The following is a 23,918-nucleotide window of genomic DNA, read 5'->3' as shown; positions in this document are numbered from 1 at the left end:
AGATTAAATACAGTATTCAGCATGAGAAAATGAAATTTAGTAATAGGTGCAGAGATGGGAGGATCTGAGAGCAGTCTGTGTGAAGGAGGAGATTACAAAAAGCAGACAAAAGAACTGAAAAGTGTAGCAGCTGGGGCTGCTCAGTGATTGCATAGATTCATGCCCCTGAGAATAATCACAAAGTTTAAGCACAGAAAAATAACCTATGTGCAAGATGATGAAATGGAGTTATTAGGAGTAAGTTAAATCTGATCAGTGTATTCTGTTTAACAAGGCATGGAAGTGTACAATCCATTTTAAAAATCTGTCCTTTAAAATAGTTAAAAATATTTTGGCACCTTTTGTAAAAAGCTTTATTTCTTTTGGGAAATTCACTTGGACAATATGCTTCAACATCAATTATTCAATAATACTGCTTTAAATAAGGAGTTTGGAATATCCAGGAGCATCCACCATGTACCAGATAAGGGCCACACAGTCTGTACACTTCCAACTTCAGGGGGCGCTATTGACATGTAATAGCACCCCCATTGGAATTGTGTGGTACTGCAGTCAGGTTCACCAAGGCTGGGATTTTAAGCTTCTGTTTTGTTCACTGTGGTATCCCCAGTGCCAGGACAGTGAATGGCACTTGATAATATCATTTCAGTCACTATGAATAAATGCATATGGAAGTAAATTTAAACTGCGACATTTAGAAACAATAAAAATTAGTTCTGAGAAGAACTAATACTTTAATAAGTGCCCATTTATAATATGAACAAAACATTATGGACATCCTGTCTAAATTGGAGAAAAACATTTGATTGAAGGGTAATAAGGAGATGTCTGCAAAAGAAAGGAAAGAACTGAGGAAGCTTCAACTTCATGAATGTGATGGAAGAAAGCTTAGGTTTCACTCTGGGTCACCTTTGCCTGCCAGTGGTCACTCTTTCTTTCCTGCCCCAAAGTGGGGCCCAGAGTGGCTTCCAGCATTCTCAGGATTAGATTGTAGTGAATGTTACAGACAAGGCTTATCCTTCTTATTTTCTGCTCTGAAAACCTCAGTTTATTGCAAATTGTTTCTGTGGACTTTATCTGTTTAACATACTTTGTCAGTTCCAATTATACCAGAGATAGAGAACATTTAGCTAGATGATAATACTAATGATGACAAGGCATTCGATTTGGAATCTGGAGCTTAATATTCTACATCTGGCTGGACCATTTATGCTAAGATAAATTATATCATATTTAATATATAATTTTTATTGATTTCAGAGAGGAAGGGAGAGGGAGAGAGAGAGAAACATCAATGATGAGAGAGAATCATTGATCGGTTGTGTCCTGCATGCCCCCTTCTGGGGATCAAGCCTGCAACCCAGGCATGTGCCCTTGACCGGAATCAAACCCGGGACCTGTCAGTCCCCAGGCCGACTCTGTTCACCAAACCAGCTAGGGCAAATTACATCATCCTATCTAATAAAAGAGTAATATGCAAATTGATCATCACTCCAACACACAAGATGGCTGCCCCCATGTGGTCAAAGATCCTGCCCCCATGTGGACACAAGATGGCCACCACAAGATGGCCAGCAGGGGAGGGCAGTTGGGAGGGACCAGGCCTGCAAGGAAGGGCAGTTGGGGGTGATCAAGCCTGCAGGGGAGGGCAGTTAGGGGTGACCAGGCCGGCAGGAAAGGGCAGTTGGGGGAGACCCAGGCCTGCAGGGGAGAGCAGTTGGGGGTGATTAGGCTGGCAGGCAGAAGTGGTTAGGGGCAATCAGGCTGAAGCAGGCAGGCAAGCAGTTGGGAGCCAGCATCCTGGATTGTGAGAAGGATCGGGCCTAAACGGGCAGTCGGACATCCCTCGAGGGGTCCCAGATTGGAGAGGGTGCAGGCTGGGCTGAAGGACACACACCCCCGTGCACGAATTTCATGCACCGGGCCTCTAGTATTTAAATAAAAAAGACTTTGTATTTGCCTGATTCTTTTGTTTGTCTATGAATTTAAAAGAAACTTTAGAATTATTATTCTATTATGAATAGTAATTAAGCAATTTGGAACCCAATGTGTCTATAATTTATGCTGAATAAAATGCTACAGACTCTATGAAACATATTAAAAATTAATCATTTTAGGAACTTTAAGTTGATTAATTCTTTAAAGGCACATTAGGATACCAGCCAAGCAAAATAGTACACTTATAGTCATTAAATGTATGCATTGGCTTCCAAAGTATGTTGAAGAAAATAGAAGAGGGGGATTAAGAAAACATTTTTTTATGGTATCTTGGAAATCTTGTCTATTATAAAGTCAAAAATAGTTTTGGAAAACTTGTAAAGGATATGCTATTTATAGGATCCATGGTCAGCTTGTCAGATGTAATGGTTTTCTCATATTGGTCATTAATCTTTGTTTCAGCAATAATCGCAGACCACCATAAATTCTACATACCCATGGAATTTCATGGTCTGAAATTATTCTCCTATTAATGCCCAAGCATTAAAAATAGACCAAGAATTCAAGAATTTGTTTTCTTTTAATCAGTTGCAATGTAAAATGTTTATAAATCTCAATCTTATAAAACTATTTTAATATGATGAAATATTTGGAACGCTTTAAAAAGCCATAGCAAAAATTTCACCCTTTAAACTAAAATCAACTGAGGCACTTTTTAAAAAGCCATATTTAGCTGTAAAGTTTTACAAGATCATGTTTGAGGTGCAACTTGAAATCACCTTCCAGATGTCTCATTTACAGAATATGGCTGGTTCATCCATGAATCACCAACATGTCATTCTGCGTCTGCATTGAAGTTTCATGCAAACTAAGGAAATACCAGAGCCTTCTGTTCTCCTAGGTCTTTTATTGTAGGAGCCACTCAGTCCATACTGCCTTTTGATAATGAAAGGCAACATTAAGATAGGTCATGCTTCCAGTGGGGTCAACATCTTAGTAATTGGCCCTAATCACTCTGGAATATTATATCTCAGGTTTAGGCTTCTTTCCATCTTCCATATTTTATTCATCAATCATGCTTTCTGTCATAACTTGGCAAGATTCTTTAGAATGCTGCATATTGTTAAAACAATCCTACATTTCCTGAAGTAGACACTCTATATATCCCAGAGTAAAGAAGTCTGGAGAAGTTCTTTCTTCTTGAATTAAGTTATATATAAAAACATCATTTTATCGTAACAATAAGCATACATTAAATATCTGTGACATACAATTCCTTAAAATCTTGTGATGAATCATCTACTTTTATTGCATATGATTATTTCCTCATTAAATATTGAGGAAATTTTCACAGTATCTGTCAGAAAGCTGATGATATAATGAAGGCATTGCCTTGCATCAAAAACTTGAATTGGAAAAGTAAAAGAAGGGACTCTCAGGCATTTACTTAGATGCCCCCAAGGGGTTATTTATGTGAAATGGTTGGCAATTGCTTAATTAACGTGTTTACTCCTCCCCTCCCCCACCCTTTTACTCCAGTTCCATTAGAAATATTGAACTGCCTTACAGCAACTGCCAACGTATATATGTGTGTGTGTGTATTTAAAGTTAATGTGTCTTATTTATGTCTTCAAGAAAAAACTTTCGGTTGAACTTGAGTTAATTTTTTTTTATATTGTCCTAACCTGGCATATCATAGGTGCTTAACAAATAGTGTCAAACATTTTCCTTAAGAACAATAATATAATTGTTAAAATATGCATACATAGTATCACTTCTGAAAAAAGAAATTGGATATGAAAACTGTAATGGGAGTTTAAGAAACTCTGTCTTTACTGATCAGCTTTCATATGCATTTAGCAAGATTACAGTTTTAGTTGAGATCATATCTTAAGAAACTCTTGACGGCATAGAAATATGAAATATGTCTATGACAACATATTGATAAACAACAAGAAAGCCAGAAACCAGCACAATCTAGTTTCTTTGGTTTGGTATTATTGATTAATTTTTTTAGTTGAGTTATATGAAGTACTTCATATTTTTTGACAATAAAATTTATTTTTAAAATGTCTTTTTGGGTTCCAGAAAGATGTTGCAAGGTATTGAGTGAAAGGACAATTATAATTATTAAATTTCAGTGGAATAATTCTTCTCTTTTTTATACTTTATCACCATAATTTAGAAAATATAAAAATTTTATATTATTTTTCAATATTTTCCCTTCCATTAAATTTAGTTATACTTGACCAACTCTATTAAAAATCAAGAAATTAGTCTCCACCTATAAAAAAGATTTATTTTTGTACTCTAGGGCTGGCAAAAATTAGCAGTAGAAACACTGGAAGGAAAAAACATCTTTTCTTTTTATTGTTCTATGACTGTTTTTATTGTTGACCCTATTGCATGTGTCCCCTGTTCCCCCGCCCTCCCCACCCCCTTTGATTTCTTCCCTCCACCCCGCCCCCACCCTTCCTAGGCCTTCACCACATTATTGTCTATGTCCCTGTGCTGTGCATATATACGCATATATATTCTTTGGTTGATCTCTTCCTGTCCTCCCCACCCTCCTCCAGAAATTACTTTAATTTAGGCCTTCTTAAGTCAGTTATGTTCAATAACCATTCTTATGAGTAATAGGACAAAACACTAAAGAGCAAGAAAAATAATCATATTACAAGAAACTCAATAGCTTAAAAAATTTTTTTTTCTTTAGGAACTCATTATCCTGAAGAACATTACAAACTATATTAGAAGACACTTCCATCTGGGTTGAAAATTGTTTCAAAAACTCTATAAAACACTAGATGAGGTAAGCAAATTTAACTGCTTTGACCTTGCAATTACATTTCCATTCTCTGTGCTTCCTCATTTCTATAAGATATCCCAATGACATTACACCACAGAAACATTACTGTGTAGCTAACACACATAACATAATTCACTAGTCTAAGAAAAGATAATACATTAAACAGCAGAGGAATTAAATGTTTAAGCCATGTTAAAGGATGTGGTAGAAAAAACATCTGGAAAAGAACAGGTTGATTGAAATAGGCCTTTGTGGTTTCAGGAATGGAAGGTCATATTAAACTAATCTCCAAAAGAACTCTGAGAATACTACTGCCAAAGTAGACAAAGAAAATTCAGGGATGTAATACATTTGGATTTTCAAGGATCACATGAAAATGCTGGAGCTTAGGGAGTCAGTCTAGCAATGTGTTATCCTTTATTTTTATTCTTCCCATTGTTTTCAAAAACAGATCTCTGGATTGTTTTAGAAATACATATGAATAGGCAGACACATTTATATTCATTTAGAAAATATTTATGGTGCTTACTATGTGCCAGGCAGGTGCTGAGATTAGAGACAAGTGATATATATCTTCACCCTTGAGACTCCAGAACCTGGTCTGATGATCAGGCAATTATCCTGCCCATTCAGTAGAGAGAGACCAACCCAACCCGAGGTTTTGCATGATCTGCTTGAGATGATTAAGGACAATTTAAATTTTAAAATTAAAGATGAGGGTAATCCTCTTTCCCATCCAATGATGACAAAATATATATGGAGGCATATATGATTTTCTTTTTTTGCAGAAGCATTTTGTAGAAATAGAAAAGAAGTGAAATCATAGAATCTTACAGCAAAGCGTCAGTATATACATTCTTTTAGTTATGTCTAATACTGTTTCAGCTATCTTAAAATCAGCTTAAGCCCTATTGAATAGATCAGTCATTTAATCAGATTGGTGACTGCAATTATGACTTGGATCTGGCTACATGTTTCTTGTTTAATCATGAAGTTGTAGAGCTAGAAAGAATCACAGATAACTCCTGTCCAGAGAATCTTGAAGTGCATTCTAGAACAACCCCCCCGAAATTTTTTATAGTCAAAGAGTATAGAAATCAATGGACTAAATGAAATGCATTTTTCTCCTGCAAGAATTCTCAGTGAATCTATTCTACCAATATGCACTGTATTTTCCACAAAAAGACAGACAGTTTATAGCATTTTCCAAACTTGTGTGCCCACATATATACATTTCCAAGAAAAATTTATGGGGAATATTAATTTGAAAACTCATTGGACCATATGGTCTTAGACCAACTCCCCTACTTTGTAAAGATAGAATAAAGATTTAGTGGGTTAAGTGATTTGCACAATAAAAAGGCGCTTAGAGTGAGCCAAGACAAAGGATTTAGCTTTTAGATTTTTAATCTAATACTCATTCTTATAAACCCATGGTCAGCAAACTGTGGCTCGAGAGCCACATGCGGCTCTTTGGCCCCTTGAGTGTGGCTCTTCCACAAAATACCATGGCCTGGGCGCGTCTATTTTGAAGAAGTGGTGTTAGAAGAAGTTTAAGTTTAAAAAATTTGGCTCTCAAAAGAAATTTCAATTGTTGTACTGTTGATATTTGGCTCTGTTAACTAATGAGTTTGCCGACCACTGTTAAACTATTGTCTTCAATTTGCATACACATACTTCTAGAAGGACATAAAGATTTCCCAGACATACAGGGTTGGGCAAAGTAGGTTTACAGTTGTGAGTACACATAGAAGAGTTTATTCTTATATTATTATTTATTAATTAATTATTGTATTAGTTATTGTTATTACTATTATTAACCTACTTTTGCCCACCCTGTATATAGGCACAGATAACTTTGATGGAATCTAGTTCCATATCTGTTTCTTAAAATTGATTTGCCTAAGATTAAGTCTGTGATTTGATCATGGGGTAGAGTTGCTCTTTGCTTTACTACATCCCCTTCCATGGTAGCTCTTCTTTTTATTTAGTACACTAGAGGCCCGTAGCACGAAGATTCATATAATAGGCCTTCCTTCCCCTGGCTGCTGGCACCGGTTTTCCTCTGGTACCCAGGACCCAGGCCTTCACTCTGGCCGCAGCGGAGAAGCCAAGCCTCTTCAGTCTTCGGTCATCTTCAGTCTTTGCTCGGGCCGGAGCCTTCAGTCTTCGCTCTGTGCCTGCATAAGCAAATTAACCTGCCATCTTTGTTGGGTTAATTTGCATACTCACGCCTGATTGGCTGGTGGGCGTTGTGGAGGTACGGTCAATTTGCATATTTCTCTTTTATTAGTGTAGATTGGAGGAAATTATTTACTCTTATAGAAAAGCAGTAAGGAATCATAGAATTAGGAATAGGAATATTGAACTACAAGCTTGTTACTTGAATTTATACAATGTTGTTCTTATTAATGCAATAATCATCAATACCCACATAACACTGACATATTTAAATTTTGATAGTATCAGCCAATAATGTTTGATTGATAATTAGCTATCAATGAGGTAACCTTTCTAACTCATATTAAAAATTAAACAGCTATCAGCTTTTCTTTATGTATATACCACCTTTCTACATATTATTTTTGATGAACTATGTGTGCACATTTGGAGAGTAATAGTATGTAATAAAACTGTGTAAGGATGAACAGGTCATTTTAGTTTTATTATTTGTAGGATAGTTTCTTAAATAATAAATGATTCGATTTAAGGTTTAATGTTTGTTACATATTTATGATAAATACAAGGATTTTCATTATGTTTTTTCTCTGAACTTTCTGAATGTTTAAAGTATTTTGTAATTTTTTTTAAAAGGCAGTTTACTGAAAAGAAGTGAGTTGAATATCAAGAAACTAGTTCTGGGTGGCTGGGGCATAGTGAAGGAGGGGACATGGCAAAGGGAGAGAGGAGAAAGGTAACAGTGTAAGTGTGGCTCTTTTATAAAAAGATATTTGGGACATGTGTTTCTCAAACCTCAATATGCATAAGAATCACCCAAAGGTTTATTTTTAAAAATACATTTTTATTGATTTTAGGGAGGAAGGGAGATGGGGTAAAGAGAGATAGAAACTTCAATGATGAGAATCATAGATCTGCTACCTCCTGCATACCCGCTACTGGGGATCGAGCCTGCAACCCAGGCATGTGCTCTGACCAGGAATTGAACCGTGACCTCCTGGTTCATAGGTTGATGCTCGACCACTGGATGAGCATCACTGGCTGGGTGGGATTTGTTTTAATATGCAAATTCCAATTCAGGTGGTCTGGGAGGTCTGTGTTCTTCCCTTGTAAGACTCCCCCGGCGATGCCCATTCTCCTGGTGTTAGGGCGCTGTTGGCTAGGTCCTAGGGTGCAGGATCTCAGACTTGACTGTGCACTGGAATCCCCAAGACTTATAGAAAATGCTGATATCTGGGTCCAAAGCGTCCAGTAATTGACATTGGGTGTGGTAGGAAAGTGCAGCAGAATCTGAGAACCGCTATTGGAGACCCAGGCCAGGTGTCTTCCCAGTTCATTTCCTCGTCTGAGGACCCCCTCGAGATGTCTGCTTCCTGAAGTTTCCTTCTGGGGGTGTTTAGGAGTAGAGGTCCCTGACCTGTACCCGTCGATGCTACCACTCAGGCCAGGCCATGTGCGAGGCATCAGAACCCAAATGCAAACATAAGCTGGATGCCTGCCAGGCGTGCTCTTTCCTGCCTGGGCCTAGGTGCTCAATTACTTCAGGAACTTGAATCACCATTATATGCAAAGCAAAAGCCGGAAAAACACATGCCTACTGCTGAGGAGGAAGCTATCAGAGATGCTGCTGACTTGCCAGAACTGCTGCCAGACTAGGAAATCAATTATTTAATCATTGAATTCATTTGTTATTTTCAAAATTCATCCAAGGTCTGATATGTGTGTGAGACGTCATCTAATGGTGGAGAAAACAGACTTGTCCCAGCCCTGGTCAGGCTTACAGTTATGACAGACAATAAACAACTTATTACACAGCTGTGAATTTATGATGTGGTAGTTGTTCTATGCATGTTCTGGGTACTGAAAGCATGAGTAGGAGGGGTCTGAGGGAAAGGCTTGTCTGAAAGAGTGATAGATGAGCTGAGACTGAAGGATGAGTAGTAATCAGCTGGGAGAACTGGGTAGGAGGCAGGGGAAAAGCTGCTGTTGAATACTGACTGTTACTGCATTTCTCAGGGGAATTTTCAGCTGCTTAAACAATTTCCTTTCTCCTTCTTCCCCAAGTATTTTTACACAAAACCTTTTAGTAACCGGATTAGTCATTGTTTCCCTGTTTTCTTTTCCTCTCAGTCTGAAAAAGCCAATCCACGTCAGCTAATGGTTTTAGACAAGATAACATGATGAGCCACAGTAAGACACATGAAGCAGGGGCGGGAGGCACACAGTCCGAGTTGTGTTTCAATCTGGTTGCAGGGTGTGGATCATTATGCAGAAAGGAGTTGGAGTGAAAGACAGCGGAAGAGAGGAAGGAAAGGCTGTGAGAAGAGCCTAGGCTGTGAGGCTAACTTGAAGACAGGTGCAGTAGATTCAGTGAAAAATCATGGTGTCCTCACCCAGGGGCTTTGGAAAGGGACTGCAGAGAAGTAGCCGTTGGGAGAGGTGTCACCAGGGTTGGTGATGGATTGGAGGTACGTGGTGAGGAGAGGTAGGGCCTATGGCTGACTCTCAGGACTCAGACTCCTTGGCTCATTTGTGGAGTTCTGCTCTGTGTCTCATGAGTTTTTTTTTGTGTTTTTTTTTTTAATTTTCATTATGAATATTTACTTATTTATTTTTAATATATTTTTATTGATTTCAGAGAGGAAGGAAGAGGGAGAGAGAGATAGAAACATCCATGATGAGAGAGAATCATGGATCGGCTGCCTCCTGCAAGTCCCCCACTGGGGACTGAGCCTGCAACCCAGGCATGTGCCCTTGACCAGAATCGAACCTGGGACCTTTCAGTTCGCAGGCCGATGCTCTATCCACTGAGCCAAACCAGCTAGGGCTCTCATGAGTTTTTAACCTCATCACCGAATGTATTGACCGTACTCTAATTACCCAATTTCTGTTATTGTCGGATTGCTTTTAATATATGATAATTCTAGACTTTCGATGGCAAGTCTTAAAATTCTTAATGGCAGTAGGAAAAAGTATAGAAAACTACATGTCTTATTTAAAAAGTATGTATTTTTATGAGAAATGAAATTTTATATAAGTGCAAATATGTAGCTGGGCATTCCTTTTGAATTCCTTTTGCACTGTGTGCCTAAGCACAGGATGTTTCTGGATCCCTGGGCCATTGCAGAGCTGATTGGGGGTGCAGAAGGGCCGGCATGCCAAATAGATGGGAAAAATAGTGCCTCTCCTGAGAAGCATCTAATCAAGATGAGAATTTGGAATTCAGCCATAAATTGCCAAAACTATTGACAAGATAGCATGGCAATGTCACATGGAATTTGCCTTTACTTTGGTTAATCATTTTCTTCAGATATTCTTGTGAAGTATAAAATAGACATTTGCCTAGATATTTTTTTCTGTGAGATAGTGAAATACTTTAGAAATTAAGATCCACATATAATCTTTAAAAGATTGGCGGAAATCATATTTGTAGTTTTCAATTCCCACTCCAGACAATTTCCACTCCAAAACTAAAATTTTGCTCTTAAAGACAATAAACAATACAAGTATTGGGTGAGAAACGGGGTGAGGGACAGAAATACATCTCAGAATGTTTTGCTAGAATTCAATAGTTTTTTTAAGGAATACTCTAAAAATATCTCAATATGTAGGTGGTAGGGAGAAGTGATTTAGCAATTACTGGAAACACTACAGTTCTGACAAAATGCATTAATGTTATTATTATTCTGATTATAATATGGTATTAAAATGCCATTACATGTTTTCCAAGATGAAGTAAAAATCTGAAGCTAATTCGGATTATAGCTTTATTCACGAAATCTATTTTCCTTAACCAAAGATTAGAAAATTTGACAAAAGAACATTTTAAATAAAAAAATATAAAGAAAATGGATGAAAACAAAATAAACTCTATGTAGGGACATGCATTTGTACTTGAAGAGCTTAACAAATTTGGTGCATATATTTTAGCAAAGGAAAGGACAGAATTTGATCTCTGCTAGCTAGAACAAAGGCTGGCATTGTAAGATTTACTTTTCTGGCATTTATATTCTGTTGACTAGAAAAGTTTGATACTCTCACTAAAATTGGAAGATCAGAAGATCAGAAAAAATACTAAGGTGGTAGAAATGTAGAGATACTAGGGACCATGGACTTATGTGTCTTAATTACTTCATTTTTTTTTCACTTGAGGAAGTAACTTGTATGCCCATAGTTATTTATTGTTCAAAGTATTTTTACATATTAAATTTACTAGTGCTGTGGACAATCATATCGGGAAGTTAAGATACAAATGCAAAACATAAGAATCAGAAAAGAAAAAATGTTTATTAAAAATTAGGTGACTCGCCCAGCCAGCATGACTCAGTGGTTGAGCAGCAACCTATGAACCAGGAGGTCATGGTTGGACTCCAGGTCAGGGCACATGCCCAGGTTGTGGGCTCGATCCCAGTGTGGTGCATGCAGGAGGCAGCCAGTCAATGATTCTCTCTCATTATTGATGTTTCTATCTCTCCCTCTCCCTTCCACTCTGAAATAAAAAAACACACACAACTATATTTTTTAAAAAATTAGGTAACTCATAATAAAGGAGCCAGTATTTGAAGGATCTTAGTCTTCAGGATTCCTACTAAATCTACTCCAGAATTATAATGATGATGGTGACTACAACACCTACCCCATATCAGGTAATAAACCTTAGTCTATGTTATTTCATTTAATACTTACCACCTCAAGAGATGGGTGTTGCTGTCATTTTTACATTATAAGAAACAAAAATGTAGGATTTGATACAACTTAAGTTTGGGGAGGGAGTTCATAATATTTTCTTTTTGAAATTTGTAGGTTCTGAGGAACATTTTAACTTTTCTTGTTTGTGTTTAGGTTAACTGAAACACATTTTTATAGAAAGCTTTGGCAATCTCTCTCGATTATTTTTTAGGCCCACCTTATCAAAGCTTGTATTGGGACATGTCTATTTAATAGTAGTTGAAGGAAGGAAGATTTCTAATCAGATAACACAGTATGAGAACAATATGTTAAAATATAACAAGTGGACCACTTTTAATACTTCTCCATTACATTCAGGATTAGGCAATTAATGTCAATTCATTTGATACCATTCTCTTCATTCTGCATGAATTCCGTTCTTGTTTTTGTTCTTACAATATTAATTATTATCACTATACGCAACATAGAGGAGGGATTTACAGAAGACTCAGTGGCTTTTACCTCCAAGCTTTTTATCTCCAAATGGTTCAAAATGATAAAATCTTGGCTTTGAGGATCCTATAATAAAAAGGGGAGAAACAAAAACAAAACAAAGCAAACAAGCAAAAACAACTTTACAAACAGCAGAATTTAGTTTCATGCCAGCCACGCTTATTAGTAAAGGGTCTATCAAGTTTGATGCATGAGACTTAGCCACAGAAGAAGACAAGAAGCAGCCACTGCAAGCCAGAACAAAGGCTGATATTGTGAGATTTCAGTGGCATAACATACAGGCTTCCAATAAGAGCTCTGGTCAGTGAGACATAAAGGAAGTGCTTCATTAGCTATCATAGCGCATACCTCCCAGGCTCGTACCACGGGGCAGCATGCAGCGAGCGCATGGGCGCAAAGAATGAGCTATTCACTCAGGTTTCATAATCTTGCTCTGTTTCAGCCTCCTGGGTTGACAGCTTTCAAGTTAAGCATGGAAGGCTCTAAAGAAACAGTCTTACATTCTTCGGTGATAGAGTTTGTTTTTGGAAAATGCCTATCTAAAATAAGGAGATAAAATAAGTTGAGCCAGTGAGCTCCATTTATTACATTAGATGTCTCTTCAGAGCATAGTGATTCTTTTATGATTACACTGAACACTTCAATAACACAGTTCTACAGAAAGATTGGTCTCAAATGAGATTATGTGTGATTTCTGTGTCATTCAACCCTATGCAATCATATAAATATTCATTTTACAGTGAAAGCTTACTTTGTAAGTAGAAAAATTACAGTAAAATGCTTTGCAAAGATATTGAGGAGAAGAAAAATAGTTCTATGCAGTAGTTTTCAAGAAAATCACTGTGGATTCCGGTCTTTTACCCTGTTATCTGGAGCCACTTTTGCCCCTCAAGGAGAACACAAAACTCCGTAACACAAATTCAAATTAATGGCAACTTTTCTGAATTCATGTAATACTTCCTCTGTGCTTTGAAGAGAAATGCGTTATATTTAGGTTCTGATTTATATTAATTTCCTAAATGCCAAGGTCAGTATTAAATAACATTGCCAACAGTCTCAGGGCCCTAGCTGCATAAAATTGCATAAAGATGCTAAGAATGATTGTCTCTGAATTAGGACTACAATGAAGGGACCATAAATAAAGTGGTTATCTATTGGGTCAATGGTAGAAAACTTACATATTATGTTGTTATGATAGAATTTTAAGACAAAATAGCAAAAGAGATCATACAATTCAAAGTCATAGGTAACATTATTTGTTGTGAATAATATCACCATTGATGCCCTTAACTATATTGGAGATATTGTTTTTAACATGACTGAATAATTTATGACCTACACTTGTTTGGAATTTTACCAGATATTCAGATGGAGCAGTGGGAAATCATTGCTTAGAGCCCCAAAACGTTAAAAATCCTGAACTACACCAATTTTTTTTAAAAAAGATTTGTTCAAAATTTAAATTCTAAATTTTACTTATTTCCTAATAAGAACTATCATTTCTTACTTAAAACACTAGATCTGAGGAATCACTCCATAGGCTGGCCAGTCAAGTTTGTGATAGTGTCAGAGAATAAATATATTGCACTCTCAAGGCCCCTATAGGCCTTCATCGAAAACAAAGGCACTTCTTAATTAACGTACAGGTAAAGTCAACCTTACTTACTAGAATGTAGCTCTAGGTACATCTATAAAGGAGTTTGTTCTTCTTAAGTCCCTGAATTCAACAACTCTGTTTTTGTTTCTCAGCAAACCACAAGCAGCTTTTTACTAAAAGTTTATCCCAGCAGCAGACTGTTTAATTAGCCTTTAATCTGTTTGTTTGTTTGTTTTTTTTTGTTGTTGTTTTTTTTTTAGAAAAACCACATGCTATGGTCTAAATTGTATCCCCTCCCCAAATTCTTATGTTGATGTCCTAAGCCCCAGTAACTCAAAATGTAGTGACTGTCTCTGAAGATAGAGTCTTTACAGAAGTAATCAAGTTAAAATGAGGTTATCTTAATATGAGTGGGCACCGATGTGGCGGGCATCCTTCTAAACAGCTGAAATTTGGACACAGAGACACGCATACAGGGAGAGTGCTGTGTGAACATGAAGATGGCCACCTCCAAGCCAAGGAGAGAGGCTCGGAGCATATTCTTTCCTCACAGTCCTCAGATGGCACCAACAGTCCCAATTCCTTGATTTCAGACTTGTAGCTCTCAGAACTGTGAGATAAGTGTGTTATCTAAGCCACTTAGTTTGTGGTACATTAGTATAGCAACCAGAGCAAATTAATACATCACACAAGAAATAGTGTTCCACATCTCTGGTAATTTATTTATTTATTTATTTTTAGTATGTTTTTATTGATTTCAGAGAAGAAGGAAGAGAGATAGAAACATCAATGATGAGAGAGAATCATTGATTGGCTGCCTCCTGCACGATCCCCACTGGGGACTGAGCCCCAGGCATGTGCCCTGACAGGGAATCGAACCCTGACCTCCTGGTTCATGGGCCGACATTCAACCACTGAGAACACTGGCTAGGCTGGTAAATCCTTTTTAAAAAAGATAACTGAGATTATGCTCATTTTTCTTAATTCTATATGTTGATCAAAATTATGACATTCGTAATGCCTAGGCTCAAACTGTGTTGCCAGTTTATTGTTAAGTTTATTTGCCTATAATTATTTAGAAAAAATTTAGATAAATATTACATACTTAGAAATTATTAAAAAATAAAAAGTACTACATTTGCAGGATTTAATTTTATTTATACTAAGTTTTTAAAAACACAAATCCACAGAAAGTGAATAATGCACTGCCAATATTGAAAGAACATAGATGGAAAATTCATTTAAACTCTATAATTGTAGAGTTTGTTCTATGTTAATTTATGGACTTTTACCCAACATTTTATCTATATATTTATCTCTCTACCAGAGTTTTGATATAATAGTCTTATATAGGACAAATTTGTGCATAGGACAATAATCATGCAGATTATTTTGAGTTTTTATTTTTCGAAGTTTAAAAATCTTTCTAAACTTCAAGTTTCATATATGTTTTACAAATCCAAGACAAAGATGAAGTTACTCTAAGCAATAAAATTTTGTGCAACTAGCAGGTCATAAAACAAAAATACTACAATCTGTAGCATTCTAGTATACAGATAATAGCAAGGTTAAAGATACAGTAAAAGAAACAACTTAGTTCATAATCACTAAAATAAAATTGTACAAAATAAAATAAACTTCATAAACTAAAAAAGAAATAAACAAAACCTAAATGAGGAAGAGTACCTAAAATATGCCAAAGTATACTTGAATACTTGGAAAAACATACCATATATTTCTGAATAGGAAGACTGGATTAGAAAAATTCTCAATGTTTATAAATTTAGTGCATTTCAATAAATTACTATTATGTTCTTTTATCCTTTAGCAAGACAAGTTGGTTATAAAGTTCATTTGGAAAAATAAAAAAAATAAGAACATCAAGCAATTCTTGAAAGAGAGTGGTCTGGCACTATGAGATGATAAAACGTATTATAGAGAATATTAAAACAGTACAGTATTGGTATGTGAATAGAAAGACAGACCAATATACCAGAGCTGAAATAACAGGGGGAACTAAAACCTTAAGTACATATGGGAATTTATGATAAAGGCAGCATTTAAAGACAGTAGGGTAGCAAAAAACATTTTGAATGTAAGCATTATTGAAATCACTAGAGAGCCATATAGAAAATTTAAAATCAGACTTCTTTTCATACCATAGTAGAGAAAAAACTAAAAAGATCAGAGTTTCAAAGCAAGGGAATAAAACTTATCACAAGTACTGTAAGAAAACATGGGTGAGTTTATTTATAACATGGGAATAAAGAAAAATGTCCTAAATGTGACTAAGAATCCAAGAACAATAAGAAAAAAATTGATAGATTTGGCATATGAATTTTTTAAAAAATCAATCCTTTGCCTGGCAAACAGCATAAGCAAATAAAAAGACAAACTGGGAAAATCATTTGCAATTTATATCACAAATGAATAAAATTTCAATATTAAAATGTTTTCAAGTGTTTTGAAAAATAAAGCAACAATCCCATGAAAAAAATGGATAAGAGAAATGAATAGACCATATACATAAAAAGAAATGTAAATGGCTCTTATACTGAAATGGTGTTCAATCTCACTCAAAATAAGAGAAATTCAATGTAAAATTACACGCACTGAGATACCACTTCTCTCCCATTAGATTCACAAAAATCTATAAATTTGAGTACATACTCTGTTGGCCAGGCTCTCAGGAACAGGCAGTTTCATACACTGCTCATAGGAATGCCAAATATACACCCCCTTATAGAGGGAAATTTGTAAATTTGAAAAGAAACTACATATGTTTTTATCCTTTGAACCATTGATCTCACTCTTAGGAATCTTCTTGGATATTCCACAAATACAAAGAAAAATTTGATTTATTTTTTAAAAATATATTTTTATTGATTTCAGAGAGGAAAGGAGAGGGAGAGAGAGATAGAAACATCAATGATGAGAAAGAATAATTGATCAGCTGCATCCTGCATGCCCCCTACTGGGAACTGAACCTGTAACTCAGGCATGTGCCCTAACCGGAAATGGAACCATGACCTCCTGGTTCATAGGTCGATGCTCAACCACTGAGCCATGCCGGCTGGGCAAATTTGATTTCTCATAGGAACAAAATTCTCATCAAAGTGTAGGAATGACTGTGGTAACATCCAACAATGGAATACCATGTAGTCAGAGAAATGAGGATGATGTCTAGATGCTGATGTGATTTCCAAAATATATTTTTCAGAGAAAAAAACAAAAAAGGTGTGAAGCAATATGGAGGGTATGGTGAATATTTTTTGTAAGAAAGGTTATACAAATGTATATTGATTTATACTTGTTAAAAAGAAACTTGGGAAAATAAAAACAAAAATTTTCAGCGTCTACTCTATTATTATGTCTGGCATTTACCATTTCATTTCATCTTGAAGGCAAACAGTATTGCTAGTGCAGGCAGTTGAAAGTTTCACTATAATCATTGAAATAGAATTCTTCACCAGTCACAAAGTCATGATATGCTTATAACTATGAAAGGATTTCAATAGAAAATGGAAATGAAGGATAGAAAACAGAGATTCTCAGAAGACTGGAACTTCAGGACTGAAAGGCTGATTTCCCATAGGTGCCCAATTTACAGAAGAATGAGACTTATCTCCTGACCAATGACCATCTGCTAAGAATCCCTCCCCATCCTCAAGCCAATAAACTTACTACTTTGACTCTGGCTGAACTTCCCCCGCTTTGCACTCTTTGCCCATAAGTACCGCCTGCCCCATACCCTCAACGGACGCCCTTGCAGCTTGTTACAACATGTATTTCCCAAGTTGCAATTCCTCTGCTATTCCCAAATAAATCCAATTTTTTGTACTTTGAAATTTAAAAAAATAATGATTTTTCTTTCGGAAACATAATGGTGGGTACCAAGAAGAAAACTAAATGTCTCTGTCTGCTCCTTTTCTTTTTTTTTTTTTTACTTGTTTGAACTTTGGAAGTGTTGTGGAGTGAAAGAGCCTTGAGCTCCATATCAGCCAAATGCTGTGAATGGACCTTGATTCAAACACTGCAATCTGTAAAAAGGCATTTTTGAGACAATCAGAGACATCTGACTACCGAATAATTGTTAGATGATATTAAGGAATTATTCTGATGTTTTAGATATGATAATCATAATTGATTATGTTTTTAAAAAGGCCTTACCTACTAGAGTACTTAGGGATATATATTATATTTTAGATTTTAAAAAATCTACCTTTATTGTTGAAAGTATTACAGATGTCCCCTTTGTTTTTTTCCCCCATTGACCCCTTCCTCCCCACACCTGCCCCTCCTAAGCCTTCACCGCATTATTGTCTGTGTCCATGACCTATGCATATATGCATATAAATTTCCCAGTTAAAAGTAATCTCTCCCTCCACCCCCACTCCCACCTTTCCTCTGAAATACTTTGGATTCTTTAATATTCAGGAACAGATTAAAGTGAGGAGGAGATATAGATATATCAAAAGCCTTAAAATTGTATATACTTTTTATTTTTAATCCTCACCCAAGGATATGCTTATTGATGAGAGAGAGAAAGAGAGAAACATTGATGTGAGAGAGAATATTGAATGGCTTCCTCTGTATGTGCCCTGACTGGGGATCAAACCAATACCTAGGTATTTCCCTCACCAGAAATCCAAAGCACCACTTTTCTGTATACAGGATGTGTTCCAACCAACTGAGCAAGGGCTATGCATGCATATTGACTTATCAATTATAAGTTCTAGAATTTATCCTAAACATATAGCTATGAATGTGTATAAAAATTTAGCTAGAGGACTGTTTATTCCAATAATTTTTAGAAGCAAAAAACTGGAAATACCTGTGTTTAAATCAAATACTGCAATAAGTCCTTTAAAATTACCTTGAGCCTGGATGGTGTGGCTCAGTGGTTGAGCCTTGACCCCTGAACCAAAAGGTAGTTGGTTTGATTCCCAGTCAGGGCACATGCCCAGGTTGTGAGCTCAATCCCAATGGGGGCATGCGGGAGACAGCTGATCTATGTTTCTCTCTCATGGATGTTTCTATCTCTTTATTGCACTCCCTGCCTTTCTCTCTAAAAACCAATAAAAACATCTACACTAATAAAAGAGAAATATGCAAATTGACCATACCTCCATGACAACAATCAGCCAATCAGGAGTGGGTATGCAAATTAACCCAACAAATATGGGGGTTAATTTGCATATTCAGGCACGGAGCAGCTGGGCGGGGCGGGACACCTGCTATGAGGGGGAGGGTGGGGGGTGGAGGGAGCTACAGGAGCGGCGCTGCAGCTGGGAGCGAGGACTTGCAGGCTCCCAGGCTGCCGGGAGTGAAGCCAGGCCTATTCTTGCACGAATCCTCGTGCAACAGGCCTCCAGTATTAAAATAAAATAAAATTACGTGAAAAGAATTTTTTTAAATTGAATGGAAAATGTTCATATAATACATTGTTCATTAACCCATAATTCAATATAATCTAGTTTTTATTAAGAAAAAAATATTGAGGAAAATATTAAAATGTTAAGTGTTTTTAGTGATTATCTTTGGGAGGTCAAAATTCAGGTAACTTTTATTTAAAATCAATATTTGTGGCTTATCTTTATCTTTTCAAATGCCTACAGTAAACATATTATCTTTGCAAAACAATAGCTATTAAAGTAAAAGCAGCTCTTCATAAGACAATTAATCAATTAAAAAAGTAATAAAACTGAAGAAAAAAAGATAGGAAAGATTGGGATATTTGAAATGTAAAATATTTTTTAAAAATAAGGGACAATTAATGCACTGTAAGTTGAAATCATTTTTTATCAAAAGTGATGTAAGATTCTTCACTCCACAAAAATGATTTCTCACAGTGAGATTTCTGACACATTCACTTAGCATCTTAGGAGAGGAAATAATATTTCATTTTGCTTGGTCTACAGAAGCAAGTACAGTGCTGTGAAGTTTATGTAAAGGGTAGACTACTTTTGAAGGATCTGTAAACTTAATTTCCCTTATTCATAAACTAGATTTCATCTTGGTACCCTGTTCAGCACAATGGCTCCAGAAAGGGGTACAGGCCAAATGCCACCTGTCAAGGCATACGCTACGGTACCTGGGAGAAGTGCTTGCAGACAGGAAGAAGCAGAAAGTGTGCCTGACTCCCTCCAAAGAAAGATGAACGAGAAAGGAAATCAGGCAGGTAGACTGGTTTGTTTTGATCCCTTCTCTGAGGCTAAGCCTTCAAGCTACAAAGCATATTTGATTATTGAGGAAAAGCTGGAAGAAGAGCATTTGTCCTGCTTCCCGTTAAGACCTATGAGGACAGAAATGATGGCTGCAGGACAATAAAACAGGGGCCATAATGTGGTTAGGGAGGGACACCTGATTTCATCTCTTTCCTTCCTATCCCCTCCTACTCCCACCCCAGGCAGCCTCACCACAATGTGGTCTACAAAGGACCGCGGCCTTCCCATGGGCCCCTAAGAGATGTCAAGATGTTTGGAATTTCTAGAGGAACAGCTTGCCAGCGGAAGTCTCCTGAGAGATGGTGAAATGGCAAGGCTCTAGGCCATGCTGTGACTGCCAGAGCACATTCCTTTATTCCTCTGCCATTTCGCAGCAGGATTTTGAAAGAAACAGAGCCAGCTTCCAAGAGGGAACCAAAGTACCAGTGGATGTCAAGACAAGTGGGTGTCAAGATAGCCAGGAGAGGTTTTGACAAGTTCCACTAGCGTTGGACTTCGTCAGGAACCTGGAAGGAGCCTGACTAATTGCACGTTGGTTAAAACAGCACAAACCCAAGGACACATGCACTATGCCGTGAAGGCCAGCAAAATAATACGCACAAAGTTAGGCCCCCCAAACACCAAATGCCCCAAAGATATTAAAGATTTTCCTTCTATGTAGACACAATCTTGGGAAGGAAGAAATAGTTCATTAGGGAGTTAAATCTAGCATTGACTGAATATTTGCCAAAAGGAGACTGACATGAGAATGTCTAGGATATTATTAATTATCAAGTTAATGGTTTTTCATAGCTACCAAAATGGTCAAAATGGGTGAGACCTTGTAAAGAAGATTGCATTTATATACCAAGAAATAAAAATGCAGCATTTTCTTTGTATGTTTGAGTATTGACCAAATAATTTGGTTTTAGTTTTAGTTAATTAATTTTAGTTTTAGATAATTAGTTTTAGGTTTGCCAAAAAAATGATTCCACCAAGGTTCATGGATATTTGCTAAATAAAGAGTAAGTGATTATAACACAAAGTTATTGAGACACTGAAACATTACTGTGAGTTTTCTGGGAAAGCTATAAATATTTTCTGTCAATCCCTTGGTCTTTCTTTTACTGATAAAAAAACAATGCAAATAGAATATTTAAAATATCATACTATATTTTTTCTTGCAAATATTGATTAAATCTGCCCTCAGAATAGCAAGTTGGAGTGATTTGTATCCAGTGGTGTAATACAGTGGTCGGCAAACTCATTAGTCAACAGAGAGGCAAACCGAGGCTCATGAGCCGCATGTGGCTTGCGAGCCGCAGTTTGCCGACCACTGGTGTAATATAAAGAGATTTTAGGTAAGATATAAAAGTTGCAACTCTCCACCCTTTTCCCTCTTTATGCATTTCTATTTTATTTTCTCACTTGAAACATCTATTTAAAAAATAGTGTAAGGCATTATATTTGTTCACAGATCTCTTAGCAATCTCTCTTAACAACATGGAATATAGATTTCTTGCCAGTAGTGCTTATATAATGGTCTGAGATTTTTATTTTTACATATGCATCACTGAAAATTCTCATATAGGAGGAAGATATGAGGCAAATATTACTTTTATTTCATATATAGAAAAGAAATAACAAAAGAGTGTGGATTTTAAGTAGAGTTTCCTTTAAACTTTATTCTGTGATAGACTTAGAAATGAAAGTAAAAAGTGTAAGGTTTATACAAAGGGTCATAGAGTCTATCTTTAAGACCAAACTTTGACCTTTGTCTTTATGAATCTTATTTGATAATGATAGTACTATTGGGCTATTTTACTTCCTTAGATAATACATTTTGGAGTGTTAAGTAGTTTACAAGTTATTGCAAAGAAATGGATAATTACAGGATGTTCCCCCCAAACTTACCTGCTTCTGGGACAAAGTTATCCTTAAAGATAGTTAGCATATTAGAAAATGTCAGTATACATTATTTTTTAAGTATAGCTATCTTGCTCAGTGTTTTGGGGAATAATGTGTGTTATGATAAATTAGGTGTAAATATTCAGGGAATTAAGGAAGGTGTTAAAATGAACATTAAACTAGAAAATCTTGAGCCTCTGAGATGCTGGAAATTACTTGAGACTATCTACAAATTATTTGATACCTCTTTTTAAAGACCAACATTTTATGATGATACTAGAGGCCTGGTGCACGAATTCATGCACCGGTGGGGTCCCTCGGCCTGGCCTGCGGGATCGGACCAAAACCAGCTCTCCGACATCCCCTGAAGGGTCCTGGATTGCCAGAGGGTGCAGGCCAGATCGAGGGACCCCACCGGTGCATGATCGGGGCCAGGGAGGGATGCGGGAGGTTGGCCAGCTGGGGAGGGACTGCGGGAGGGCTCCAGGGTGTGTCCGGCCCTTCTCACTCAGTCCCGTTCTGCCGGACCCCAGCAGCAAACTAACCTACCGGTCGACTGTCTGCCCCCTGGTGGTCTGTGCAGATCATAGTGAGCAGTTGAGCTGCCTTAGCATACCATTAACATATCCTTTGATGGGTTGAACAGATGACCAGATACTTAGCATATTAGGCTTTTATTATATAGGATATAATTTGGTTTGAATACATGAAGTTGGAATCTTTTTTTCTTTGCTACAAATCTTGCTCATATTTGAGAGATGTTTTTTGAACATTACAGACTTTTGGCTCTTTGCCAAAGTGAACATTTTTGGAATAATATTAAATATATCTGGCTAGACTTGAATAACAACACCACACACACACACACACACACACACACACACACACACACACAATGGAGCAAGGAAGCCCATTCTCTTACAATTCTGAAATATCTGGAATAAGTGACTAAGACTTGGACTCAGATATTTATTAAGACCTAGAAAAAGTCAGTCTCCATAGATAACGTTTTACAATTTTTGAGAACAGTTGTTCGTAACACTCTACTGTTCTTTTTAAAAGCTGTTGTAAAGGGATATGCCATGAGTAACAGCTGAATTTGGGGGGTTTGGGAAAAAGAACAGACTGAAGTTCCTTGAGCTGGTGCTACCTATTCCATAAAACCCACCAGACCCGTGAGAGGGAATGCTTATTTCTGTTTCCACAATCATTCAGCTCATTTCTCTCAACAGAGATTTATTTATTGAATACCTTCTGTGTGAGGCACTTGCTGAGCTCGGGGCAACCCTGCCATGGTGTCTGCTCTCATGGAGTTTTTATTTTATTTTTTTAAAAATATATTTTATTGATTTTTTACAGAGAGGAAGGGAGAGGGACAGAGAGTTAGAAACATCGATGGGAGAGAAACATCGATCAGCTGCCTCCTGCACACCTCCTACTGGGGATGTGCCCGCAACCAAGGTACATGCCCTTGACCGGAATCGAACCTGGGACCCTTCAGTTCGCAGGCCCATGCTCTATCCACTGAGCCAAACCGGTTTCGGCTCTCATGGAGTTTTTAATTGAGTGGCGCGATTTGGTAATAGTAATCAAATACTCGGACGTGGCTGCAAGCTGTGAAAGGTTGGAAAGTGTTTGGGAGCTGCGGTGGGTGTGCAACCCTTCCCAGGGAAAAGGGACTTGGAGGAGCATCAGTAATGGATCACATACAGAGGGAGGAGGGGTGCTGATGTGCCTTTGGGAGGGCCCTGAGAACCTGTGATCTGAGAAACCCTGCAAAGTCTTCAGAACATGGCGAGTTGTGCAAGATGAGGCTGGGGAAAGCTGGAGAAACAGGTGGAGCCCTGTCACGCAGGGTTGACGGGATGGGGTCAATATTCCATTTCCCAAGGCGTGGTCTACAAGTAGGTGCTCTCTGGCTGTAGGATGGGCAGACATGTTTCTGTGTTTCTGCCTGCGCTTTCTGGCCAGCGGGGATTTTTATTTATTTATTTTTAATAATTTGAAACATTTTTGGGGGCGGGGGGAGGGCTACTTTCTCGGGTTAGTTGGAGACTGCCTATCCCTATTGGACTCACCTACGTGCTCTTCTTTGACCCCC

The 23,918-nt window shown here is 37.2% G+C and overlaps 1 protein-coding gene across 1 annotated transcript in view; it reads right to left on the bottom strand.

The window, feature by feature from the left end:
• DLC1 (DLC1 Rho GTPase activating protein) overlaps positions 1 to 23,918 on the bottom strand; it is a 460,437-nt gene that overhangs the window by 407,585 nt on the left and 28,934 nt on the right. The gene's annotated exons all lie outside the window — the stretch shown is intronic.

Source organism: Plecotus auritus (genome assembly GCF_963455305.1).
Source record: "Plecotus auritus genome assembly, chromosome: 3".
In the NCBI taxonomy this organism is placed as follows: Eukaryota; Metazoa; Chordata; class Mammalia; order Chiroptera; family Vespertilionidae; genus Plecotus; species Plecotus auritus.
The sequence above is the reverse complement of the archived record's forward strand: the minus strand, read 5'-3'. Positions and strand labels throughout refer to the sequence as shown.